Source organism: Piliocolobus tephrosceles, chromosome 12 (genome assembly GCF_002776525.5).
Source record: "Piliocolobus tephrosceles isolate RC106 chromosome 12, ASM277652v3, whole genome shotgun sequence".
In the NCBI taxonomy this organism is placed as follows: domain Eukaryota; kingdom Metazoa; phylum Chordata; class Mammalia; order Primates; family Cercopithecidae; genus Piliocolobus; species Piliocolobus tephrosceles.
The window spans coordinates 30894866-30906877 of NC_045445.1; the positions used below are offsets into that span (position 1 = coordinate 30894866).

The window sequence follows — 12012 nt, forward strand, 5'->3', positions numbered from 1 at the left end:
GATCTCCCTATTAAAAGAAAAACAAAAAGCCCACCTTTCATATCTTCATGAGGAGTGAGCCAGCCATTGTCACTGACAACTTTCACAGTGATTTTATATATCTCTCTTTACTCAGAACCTAAATATTATTTTTTTGTATGTGAAGGTTATGCTACTGATTTGAGTTTTTCTTACACTGACCATGAATTTGTATTTTACTCCTCTGTATAATCTCTTAGGAACAAAGGGATGACAAAACTGGTCAGGGTTAGATATTTGGCTCGTGGTCTTATAGCAAAGCTTCTAGATTCAGATGTTCTTTTAAAAGTACATCTAGCTGGATGTCCATCCTGTTGAGTTCCTCATTGACAACTTTGTACAATACTTTCTTCTTGGGTAGACTCTTAATTCTGTGAGACTCTGGTTGATAGTTTCTTTTTTTTTTTTTTTTTTTTTTGAGACAAAGAAGTCTTGCTGTTTTGACCAGGCTGGAGTGTAATGGTGCGATCTTGGCTCACTGCAACTTCCGCCTTCCGGGTTCAAGAGAGTCTCCTGCCTCATCCTCCTGAGTAGCTGGGATTATAGGCATGCACTACCATGCCTGTCTAATTTTTGTGTTTTTAGTAGAGACAGGGTTTCACCATGTTGGGCAGGCTGGTCTTGAACTCCTGACCTCAGGTGATCCACCTGCCTTAGCCTCCCAAAGTGCTGGGATTACACGTGTGAGCCACTGTGCTGGGCCATCTGGCTGATAGTTTCTTCTTCTTTTTCTTTTTCTTTTGAGATAGAGTCTCGGTCTGTCACCCAGGCTGGTGTGCAGTAGTACAGTCTTGGCTCACTACAATCTCTCCCTGTTGGGTTCAAGCGATTCTCCTGCCTCAGCCTCCCTGGTAGCTGGGACTATAGGCACATGCCACCATGCCCGACTAATTTTTGTATTTTTAGTAGAGACAGAGTTTAGCCAGGTTGGCCAGGCCGGTCTCGAACTCCTGACCTCAGGTGATCCACCTGCCTCGGCCTCCCAAAGTGCTGGCATTACAAACGTGAGCCTCTGCACCTGGCCGATATTTTATTTAAAAAAAAAAAACAAACAAACAAAAAATTATAAGTATAGATGGGGTTTCGCCATGTTGCCCAGGCTGGTCTGAAATTCCTGGACTCAAGCCATCTGCGTGACTTGGTCTCCCAACATGCCGGGATTATAGGCATGAACTGCCGTGCGTGGCTGATAGTTTCTTTTTCTGGCTGTTGACTGCTACTTTCTATTTGGATACATTCCAGGGTTGATCAGGTCTGTTTTTCTTCCTTTTCTTTTAGAATGTTATCATTTCTGATTGGAACCATCTCTTTACAGGCTACTTTGAAATCTGCTGCCCTCCCCCACTCCCCTTTTTATTTTCTATTCTTTAGAAAGGACAGCTCTTACATATGTCATATTTCCATGATTGAAAGATGTCATTACTTATAAGATTTCATTATTGTTTTTAGAACAGTTTTTTTAAGGAGGGTTAGTAGAGAAATAACACACTGATTTGTAAGTATCATCCTGATTTTCACAAACGTTATAACAGTCACATTAGAATTAAGATACAAGGCCAGGCGTGGTGGCTCATGCCTGTAATCCCACTGTAGGAGGCTAAGGCAAGAGGATTGCTTGAGGCCAGGAGTTTGAGATCAGCCTGGACAACATAGCAAGACCCCATTTCTAATACATACATACATACATACATACATACATACATACATACATAAATAAATAAATAAATAAATAAAACTTAGCTAGGCATGGTAGTATGCACCTGTAGTACCAGCTCCTTGGGAGTCTGAGGCTGGAGGATTTCCTGAGCATAGGAGTTCAAGGCTGCAGTAAGCCATGATTATGCCACTGCACTCCAGCGTGGGTGACAGAGCAAGACTCTGTCTCTTAAGAATTAATAAGATACAGTATATAAATATGACCATAATTAAATTCCTTCCAGTCTTCTGTCATCTTCTCTTGTCTTCTGTTTTTGGTTGCAAAACTCTGTTCCTTCTCTGCATCTTCTGTTGCCCTTAAAGTCTTTGTCCAAATTCATCTTGCCTCTCCTTGATTTAGTCTCTTGAAGATTACTAGTTCCTTTGCCTTTAACCTTTCTTCCTACTGTAACTTTTTTTTTTTAATTTTTAATTCCTGCTTATAAAATTATCCTCTGAGAACCACCACCCTTTGGCTTCTCAATTTTAATTTGATATATGTGATCCTCAACTCAGGGATGTTGAGTTCAGCAAACTTTTGAAAGTCCTTTTGTGAACCAGATGCTATGCTAAGCTGACATTTGTTCCCAGGCCTTGAGATGCTCAGTCTCCTTGCTTTTTATTATTTTGGATGTAGGACTTTGATTTTAAAGAACATTAGCAGTTAGCACTACTTATTCATAATCTGTATTTTTAATCTACTACATTCTTATTCTAATCTTCCATTCCAAGAAGGCCAAATATATTTTGCAGGTCCATTCCTTCTAGTCTCACATGTGTAACCTAATTTTTATCCTCTAAATCCTAGGTTGCAAATTATCAGCCCTTGGGCAGAATGTAGCTTGTTAAATGTACTTTCTTATTTCATTTTATTTTTCATTTCATTTCATTATTTCATTTCATTTCATTTTTGAGACAGAGTCTCTCTCTGTCGCCCATGCTGGAGTGCAGTGGTGCGATCTTGGCTCACTGCAACCTCTACACTCCGGTTTCAAGCGATTCTCATGCCTCAGTCTCCCAAGTAGCTGGGATTACTGGCATGTGCCACCGCACCTGGCTAATTTTTTTGTATTTTCAGCATAGGCAGGGTTTCATCACGTTGGCCAGGCTGGTCTCAAACTCCTGACTTCAAGCTCTCCTTGGCCTCCCAAAATGCTGGGATAACAGGTGTGAGCCACTGCGCCAGGCCTCTGTTTTTTTTTTTAATTTTTTTGTAGAGACGAGGTCTCACTGTATTGCCCAGGCTGATATTGAACTCATGGGCTCAAGTAATCCTCCTGCCCTCTGCCTCTCAAAGTGGTGGAATTACAGATGTGAGCCACCACCACCAGCCAAATGCACCTTCTTAACCTCACACGATATTTCAAAATTTTAAAAATCTGTTTGTTTTTAAAAATCAGAATTCAGAAAATCCAAATTTCAGTTTTTCTTGAAGGATTGGAACATCTGGTAACATTGTGTTCTGATTTCTGCATAGCAGCATTGTGTCCTGGTTTCAGCTAGACTTGTCTAGGTGCTGCCCCCCCTTTAGAATAGAGCAAGGGCCTTTTTAAAAAGAGTTCACCTCAGTCAGTCCCCACTCAGCTCGTTTCTTTTGTTTTCATTATGTTCTTGGCCTCTGTAGACAATTGATTTTGTAATTCCAGCTCTAAGCCTTTTTTTTGTTTTGTTTTGTTTTCCCTTCAGCTCATACTTTGACCTCCTAAGCTCCCAAAGATTTCTTGTTAAAATAAGCATTGCCATTTTGAGGCTTATTCCTAGATGTTGACGATAGGTATTGGGATAGGGTATGGGATAGGGAACTCATCAATGTTCACATCAATGCCAGAGAAACATTTAATATCTCTGTATAAGTACAACATTGACTTTTTTTGCCACCAAACACACCATTTTATAGGAGAGAAACCGAGAAACCTATATTGATTAAAAGAGCTTGCTTATTTGCTGCAGCACATTTTTTGAGGGCGGGCAGATTTAGTATGCTCTCATTTTGGTCTGTATGTAGTAACCATTACATGTATACTAGACTCTTCCTAGGAGTTTGAAAATGACAGACACAAATCATTTTTCTCTTCATTATCATCTTTTATACTTAAAAATACTGAGTATAGGTTTTGTGCACTGATACTCATAGGCATCAAACAGTTGAAGAGGGCAGGAGAAGTTTTCTGTTTCCTTGCTGTTCCACTTACAGTAGAGCAAATATTCATTTATATGCTGTTTTTAAAAATCTTGACTTAGGCATGAGCACTTATAAAAGGCTTCCATGCAACATTTGCCCTAAGTGTGTCTTTCCCCTATGCACATAATTATCCTGAGAAGCATCCCTGGGTGCAGTTAAGATGCAGCTCAACAGAATCCACATCTTAACTCCGTTACATTTTATCCACATGGAACATCTCAGGAACTCTGTTTGCTATAAGAATTCCTAGGTTGCAGTATAAGGGTAAATGAAGGAGTAAAGTGGATTTAGGATAGCTGTCCCCATGTCTTTCTCCTCATAACTTCTTTCTTCCTTATCAATATTTGTTTGACTTTTTAAATGTCAAGTGCATCTGTATATGCCTTTCTACCTGGGGTTTATTTGCAAAGAGTGAGAGAATGAGAATGAAATTCTGACAGTTTGAGACACTAGTAAAAATGCATGGAATGCAGTTCTGGGATGCCTCCTTTGAAGTGAAGACACTTAACCAAAAGTAATATATTATTTTGGTAGGCTTGTATTTTATAGTTTCTCTTAAAAATTGTTTGGTTGCCATCCAGAGGGCTCTTTTATGAAGAAGCTATATAAACTACTAAAATATTTCTTAGGACCTTTTTGGTGAATTTGATCATAAAATTAAAAAGCGTGTATGTGTTTTATAAAGGCATACCTCTGTTAAGAAGGCTGGTTTTATGTTTGCCTTTTCTTCTCTACTTTGATGACCACCCTAGCTGTTCCTTTCTCCAGACCACCGCACTTTTCAAACTTGATTCTTGTTGTCACAGCTCTCTATAACATCAGTTACAATCAGCTGCCTCAACTCTTTGAGGATTTTTGTGCATAGGATGGCATTGTGAAACATAGGGAAATGGCAGTCTTACTAACAAAACAGGACCTATCTCTGGCCAAAAAGAAAAAGAAAAAGAAAACTAACAACTTAGGAGGTCCAGATAATTACCAATATAAAACGATGTTCACATATAAAATCTTGTCTCAGCAGAGTAGGAAGGCCATCTTCTGTTGGCGATGTTCCCTACAACTATTACCAATACAGCTTATAGCACCAATAGGTGTCTGTGATGGAGAAGAGCAGACTATGAACTGAGCCTGGAGTAGAAAATTTTTGAGAAACAGCAACAGTTCTAGATGTGAAAAAGATAGATCTGTGTGATCCCTTACATTTAGAACTTATACTTTCTTATTTACAATGATTAAAGCAGCACATATTTTTAAAAAATAGTTAATGGGAGAATGTTGCAGGTAATGTGGTATAAATGTTAATGAGAAGAAAAATACTGCTCTGCTGAAAATAGAGTCCTGAAGGCTGAGTTTGGCACTGTTTCATCACTGTGCAACTTTCTTCTTAATGGCAGCTAGCTCTTTCTGAAGTTCAGTAAAGTTGGGGGCGGTTTTCAAGTTTGTAATCCTAACACCTCAGCATTATTTTGTTAAAATACTCTCTGGACACTGCCAAGAGACTGACATCCAGTATCTTCTTTCCACTTGCTCTTGTACTTGCTGATTTGTCATTCCAGGCTATGGACAGACTCCCTAAGCTGAAAGTCTCCCAGAGGAGGATGCCAAAGCTCCGTGCGTCACTCTCAGAACGATATCTCCCATAATTAAGAGCTTCTGGTGCTGTCCATTTAATGGGAATCTGCTTTAAGTCAGAAGATGAATACACACCACCATCCTCTTGACGAGACATTCCAAAGTCACTGATTTTCAGAACATTATTTTCACCTCCAGGCAGTTTCTTGCAGCAAGGTCCCTGTGTATACATTTTTTACTCGAGATACGCCATCCAGAATCAGCATCTAATGAAAATTTCACTAACTGAGTTTTAGTTCATTCTTCTTTCTCAGAAAGGAGAGGAAATCGCCTCCTGGAACCAGTTCCTTAATGATGTAGATAGGCCGTCTTTGTGTGCGAACTCCTATACGTTTGACAGTACTGGGATGATTATATTGCTTGAGGATTTTGGCTTCTAGTAAAAATTTTAATTTCAGTTCCTGGGGAAGATGTTCTTGACATGTTTTAACAGCAACAGCAATTTTATCCTTTAATGTGCCCTTAAATATGTCACCAAAATGTCCCTTGCCAAGTAATTCTTGTAATGTGACACCTTTATGATTGAGAGCCCATTTCTTATTCTCCTGGTTATGACCACACTGTGATACTATGATGCTCTTAATTGGAACATTGACCTTTTTTGCAATTTAAACAATTGGGATAAAATTCATATAACTTCAAATCTGCCTTTTACTTTTATTTTATTTTATTTTTTTTGAGACCAAGTCTCGCTCTTGTCTGCCAGGCTGGAGTGCAGTGGCGCGATCTCGGCTCACTGAAACCTCTGCCTCCTTCCTGGGTTGAAGCAATTCTCCTTCCTCAGCCTCCTGAGTAGCTGGGACTACAGGCGTGCACCACCGCGCCTGGCTAATTTTTGTATTTTTAGTAGAGATAAGGGTTTCACCATGTTAGCCAGGATGGTCTCGATCTCCTGACCTGGTGATCCACCCGCCTTGGCCTCCCAAAGTGTTGGGATTACAGGCGTGAGCCACCACGCCCGGCCTCAAATTTGCCATTTTAAAGTGTACAATTCAGTGGTTTTTAGTATATCCACTGTGTTGTGCAAGCATCACTGCTGTCTAATTCCGGAACATTTCTATCACCCCAAAAAGAAACTCCTTGCCTATTAGCAGTCACTCCCAATTCTTCCCTTCCTCAGCCCCTGGAAATCAGTAATGTACTTTCTGTTCCTATGATTTTGCCTGTTTTGGACATTTCATTTAAATGGAATTATGCAATAATTTGTGGCCTTTTGTGTTTGGCTTTCACTTAGCATCATGTTCTCAAGGCTCATCCATGTTGTGGCATGTATCAACTCCATTCCTTTTTATGGCTAAATGATATTTCATTGTATGAGTGTGTACCACATTTTATTTATCCATTCAGCAATTAATGGACAGGAACAATGGCTTTTAAGTATTAAATTGTAAGTTCAACATTAAATGTATCCACAGTTATTGATAATGTCAAGATTATACATGGTGTGAACAGAATGCTGTGTAGAAATGATATGTAAATTATTTGTCAGCATTTCATGTAAGTGTGATTATTTTCTAAGGACCCTTCTAGCCCTGGTTTTAAGAAATATGTGAATGTAGTATTTTCATCAATAAAGTTTAATGCATTAAGCATTAGCTTAAAATTTGAATGAAGGCAGATGTGAAGATATTTGCCACATGTTGTAATAATCATGTTTTGAAATTATTTCAATATGAAGTATTTGAAAAATGTCAATACATAAAGGAAAGGAAATGAGTATAATTAAGTCAATATATTTTTAAAGCAATTTTTATAATTTAGCAGACACTGCATCTTAATATAAGTTACTATTAAAATTGTGTCCTTGTGAAAAATGTGATGTCATTTTTCTTTTTTTGTTGATCATGTAAAATAGGTTACTTTTCTTTGCTACATTTTCTATTTACTTTTGATAAGCTATTGCTTGCCCCTGTGGAAAGTTTTACTTGTTGCTCCATTTTGTTCTCCCTACCCCCACCCCTCTCTCTCACATGCACACAATGTTCAGTTTTTTCTTTTAAGTCATCATTAGTGTGTGTATCTTTAATGATTTCTAAGAATGGACAAAAAGAAACACACAAATATTTTATCCTTTTCTGGGGACTCAAGTCTTTGTTACTGATGGAACTCATTAACTTTTCTTTCTTTTTTAAATCTTTCTCCCTCCTTACCTTTTCCTCTTCCTTCCTTCTCCTCTTCTTTCTCCCCTCCCTCCCTCCTTTCATTCTCCTTCTCTCCTTCTCCCTTCCTTTTCTCCTACCTCCTTTGACTAACCCTCCCTCCCCTACTCCCTCCTTTCCTTCCTTCCTTCTTCTCTATCAATATAATCACTTTGTTTCTTTCAGGTGAGATTGGAGTGGAACTGTTCAGCTGCGACCAGAAATTTATTTTCCTGAGTAAATTGCCAAGAATTAAGAATGAAGAGGGCCATTTGCATCTCCTTAAATTATTCAGTTATCTGCTTTATTGCTCCATGTGGAAAACTTAAAATTGTTAAGTTGTGCATTACTGTATTTTAACTTGTTGCTTAGTTTCTACATGTTAATTTTCAGTAATGGCTGAAAGTGTTAACTGTTCCATACTTATAGCACAATGTGCTGCATAAGGTTACCTGTGTACAGAGTTTTACTTTAGTTTAACTAAATATTGCCTGGGTTCAGTTTTTATTTCCATTCTGAAATGCTTCCTTTTTACTGTTTGAAACTGAAAATAAACAACTGTTGAACCATTTTGATTTTACCTCATTTTAAAACTCAGTTTTAATTTATTATTTGGCTTGTTCTTAATATTAGTCACTAAAAGAAGTGGGAGCATTGTCTTATGAAATGTTTAGGAATCATTTTATATATTACATGTACAACATTAAACGTGTTTAAAAAAGAAAAAGGTACCAGCGCTCACTTGTCCCTTGCCATTTTTTCTTGTAATTATCTTAGACAAATCTTGGCGGTGGGGGGATCAAAACATAATTGTTTTAATTCTACAGCTATAGGAGCTTTGTATTGCTAAACTTTCGTCTGGAAAAGTTTCACAGTGACATTTTTAAAAGAGAATTTTTTTATCTACCGAATTCTACCAGTGTAACCTTTTTTCTAAATAAACAATAGTTTTCTCAAATGGTTGTATATTATTGTGTATATTGTTGCTTATTCAAAATGACATAGCAAAGATAATTCATTAAGGTTCCTAGCCCTTCTCAGTTCTTATTCCGTGGGCTACATTATTTTCAAATGACATATCATCTGATAATACGGAAATATCCTCTTTGATTACCTCTATAGTTGGAGTAAACAGTGGACTGATATCATGCCTGGATTTTTCCATTTAGTCTCCAGTTCCTTGGAAACTATACCTATGCAAATTAAAATTTTCAGAGAATGACAAAAAGGATATATTTTTTTAAAGAACTGAGAAATGCTGAGCATATTTTAAATGAATTGGCAAAAGGGTATAAATCTTGATACCTCTTTTCAGGTAATTGTAATTTGCAAAAATCGATGAGCAGAATATTTATGGAAGGGTGATGTATTCAGTGACTGTTGAGTGCTTATAATGTGCATGACATAAAAATAGATGTTTTGTTAGAGTGACTTCTGACTTTGAGAAAATAACTATGGCTTACCTCAAAATTATTTGTCTGAAAGACATCAGGAAGAACTTTCCAGCTGTTAAATATGCATTCATATTTTAAAGGTTACATGATTGTGATTTTGAACTAGAAAGTTTACTACTAATTAGATAGCATCAATATGCCTTCTTCCTGTTGCCCCAAATCATCAAACACAAGTAATCAGTTCTGGCCTTGCTAGAAATGCATTGATGATGGAAAATACTGTCTTTGGATTAACCGTGTAAAAATAATATATATTGGAAGTAGGAAATCTGTTTGTATAGTGCTAGCTATTTTAGGGCATGTACTCTGTTCTAGGTCCAAAGAAGTATAAGACCGGTCTCGAGAGTGCTTCCAATCTAGTTTGGAAAATAAGAACCAAACGAATGCTATAGGGGGCCAGCAAACCTTTTTTGTAAAGGGCCAGATAGTAAATATTTGTGGGCTTGCAGGCCATGTGGTTCCCATTGCAACTACTAAGCTCTGCCACTGTAGTGTTGATGCAGTTATAAATAATAGGTAAGTGAATAAGCATGGCTGAGTTAAGTAAAAGTTTATTTACAAAACAGGTGGAAGCCTACATTTGGCCTGCAGGCCATAGTTTGCCAATCCCTTCTATAAAGAGTAGAGAGTCCTATAGGGTATTCATTAAAAAATATTTGAGGATGGGAGACGGATGAGGGATAAAAGACCACATACTGGGTACAGTGCACACTGCTTGGGTGATGGGTGCAGCAAAATCTCAGAAATCACCACTGAATAACTTATTCATGTAACCAAACACCACCTGTTCCCCAAAAACCTATTGAAATATATGAGTGCCTCTTATGTATCAGAGGTACAGCCATGAGCAAAACAAACCTCTGTCCTCATGGAACTTCCATTCTAGTCAGTGGAGGCAGACAACAAATAATGTTACTTGGAGGGAGGTCCTCTGAGGAAGAATAAACCTGGATAAGGAGACTGGGGTGAGGCCGAATTTACTACTGATCACACAGTGACTATGGATGAAGATGAACGAAGCAGAACATTTTGAGGCAGTTATCACGGTAAGAATATTTTATTACCGAGTAATGTGTCTGTGATTCCCAACCCATCTTTGAACCTTTTACATGAAAGTAATATGCAGGATCTCTCTCTCTCTCTCTCTCTCTCTCGTTCTAGTGGGTGGCATCTAGGCTTGCCATTTTCTAGAAAGGAGTTCTTGACTAAAGGCTCATGAATGAGCTTGGAGGATATTTACCGGCCTTCCAGAATCCCAGAAATTGGGTACAAGTTTGTGTTATGTACACTTTTCTGAGTCTATAGCTTTTGCCAGATTCTCAAGAAAATAGGCCTAAGGTGGTAAGTTTGTTTTTCTGGGTCTTGTTCCAAAGGTGTCTGAGACCTTTATAACTAACTCTGAATTTTTGGGGGGATGGTGAGAAGGTGGAAGACAGTTGTCTGTATATCTACCTTGGATTAAATGGTAGGGGCTAAAGTTAGAGCAGCAGCCTTCCTTGCCTTGGCAAATAATCTACAAGTGATTTGCAATTTGTTGGAAAGTAACTGGTCCATGGTATAGGGCCATTTCCTTTTTTAAGGAGGCACTTTAGCCAAGTATGGGCAGACATCCTAGTAGCCTTTTTTTTTTTTTTTTGACAATTATGTGATTGATTTATTTCTACTGTACTATGATCCAAAAATGATTTATGAAAAAAACAGTACAGTATCTTTAAATGAGAAAATTTGTTTCTGGGTGAAATTAATAATCTAACTGAAGGTATTACCCCAAAATATCATGTATAAGTGGGCCATGGAGAAACTGGCAGGCCACAAAGAGAAGGTAATGTGATTAGTTATAGGAACTAGTGTCCATCAAATATAAAGTTAGTTGCAGCTGAGAAGAATGTTTCCTGGCACTGAGGCCTGAAAAAAACTTCTTTGCATTCACAAAGTAGTCATGTCTTTTCAGTGGATAAAACAAAGGAATGTATCTTGTAAATGATCTTGAGTATTACCCGATGGCCAACACCTTAGTTCATTCTAGTAAGGTTATTTCTACAATGACACTGGAACATGCGGTCCAGGCATGCGGGTCTCTGATGATTTGTTTCAGTCCAAGAAAACATTTTTAAATATTTGGGACAGGGTTTGTAAACTGGGATTTATTATAGCCTTGTTTTTTATGTTTGTAAAGATTAGGAAACTCATGCAACTGTTGTTTGGTTCCCATGATACAAGTAATATGAACAAGACCTGTTTAGTGTAAAAGCTTTGCCTGCCCTTTGTTTCATTTTTATGGATGGTTATCTCTAAGGCTGCCTCTTAGATAGAATGAAGCTTGTAATACTGTAACTGCTTAATGTTCTATCTCACTACTTATCAGAAATGTGGTTTAAATGCTTAAGTTTTTTGTTTGTTTGTTTTCATTTTTTTTGAGACAGGGTCTCACTGTTGCCCATGCTGGAGTGCAGTGGTGTGATCTTGGCTCATGGCAGCCTCCACCTCCTGTGCTCAAGTGATTCTCTTGCCTCAGCCTCCCGAATAGCTGGAATTATAGGCACGTGCCACCATGCATGGCTAATTTTTGTATTTTCAGTAGAGATGGGGTTTCACCATGTTGGCCAGGCTGGTCTCAAACTCCTGACCTCAAGTGATCCGCCCACCTCGTAAATGTTTAAGTTTTAAAAATTGAAGTAACATTTCTAGAGACACTATCTTTCAGGGCCAAGGAGATTTTATTGGGTCCAGAGTTGAGAATAAAAAAAGGAGCTAGCTGCTTAAAAGATGGTAATTCATGCTAATCGAACACAGATTTTCTTCTATTTATAGACACGAGTAGACATAACAAGACATAACAAGAGGAGGGATGTTGGAAGTAGTGATTAAAGGAAATGTGGCAACCTGAGAAAAT

General features: G+C 38.0%; 1 protein-coding gene and 1 pseudogene across 9 annotated transcripts in view; one reads left to right on the forward strand and one right to left on the reverse strand.

The window, feature by feature from the left end:
• Positions 1 to 8631, forward strand: part of THOC2 (THO complex 2) — a 130505-nt gene extending 121874 nt beyond the window's left edge. For 5 of the 9 annotated variants that reach the window (XM_023202297.1, XM_023202299.1, XM_023202304.1 and 2 more), the window contains exon 39: positions 5452 to 8623. The gene's annotated coding sequence lies outside the window, so the exon portion shown is untranslated. Of the gene's footprint in view, positions 1 to 5451 lie in introns of all 9 variants that reach the window. The other 4 variants (XM_023202298.1, XM_023202305.1, XM_023202307.1 and 1 more) reach the window with 2 other exon arrangements.
• Positions 5261 to 7464, reverse strand: LOC111536047 (annotated as a pseudogene).
• Positions 8632 to 12012: the final 3381 nt, after the last annotated feature.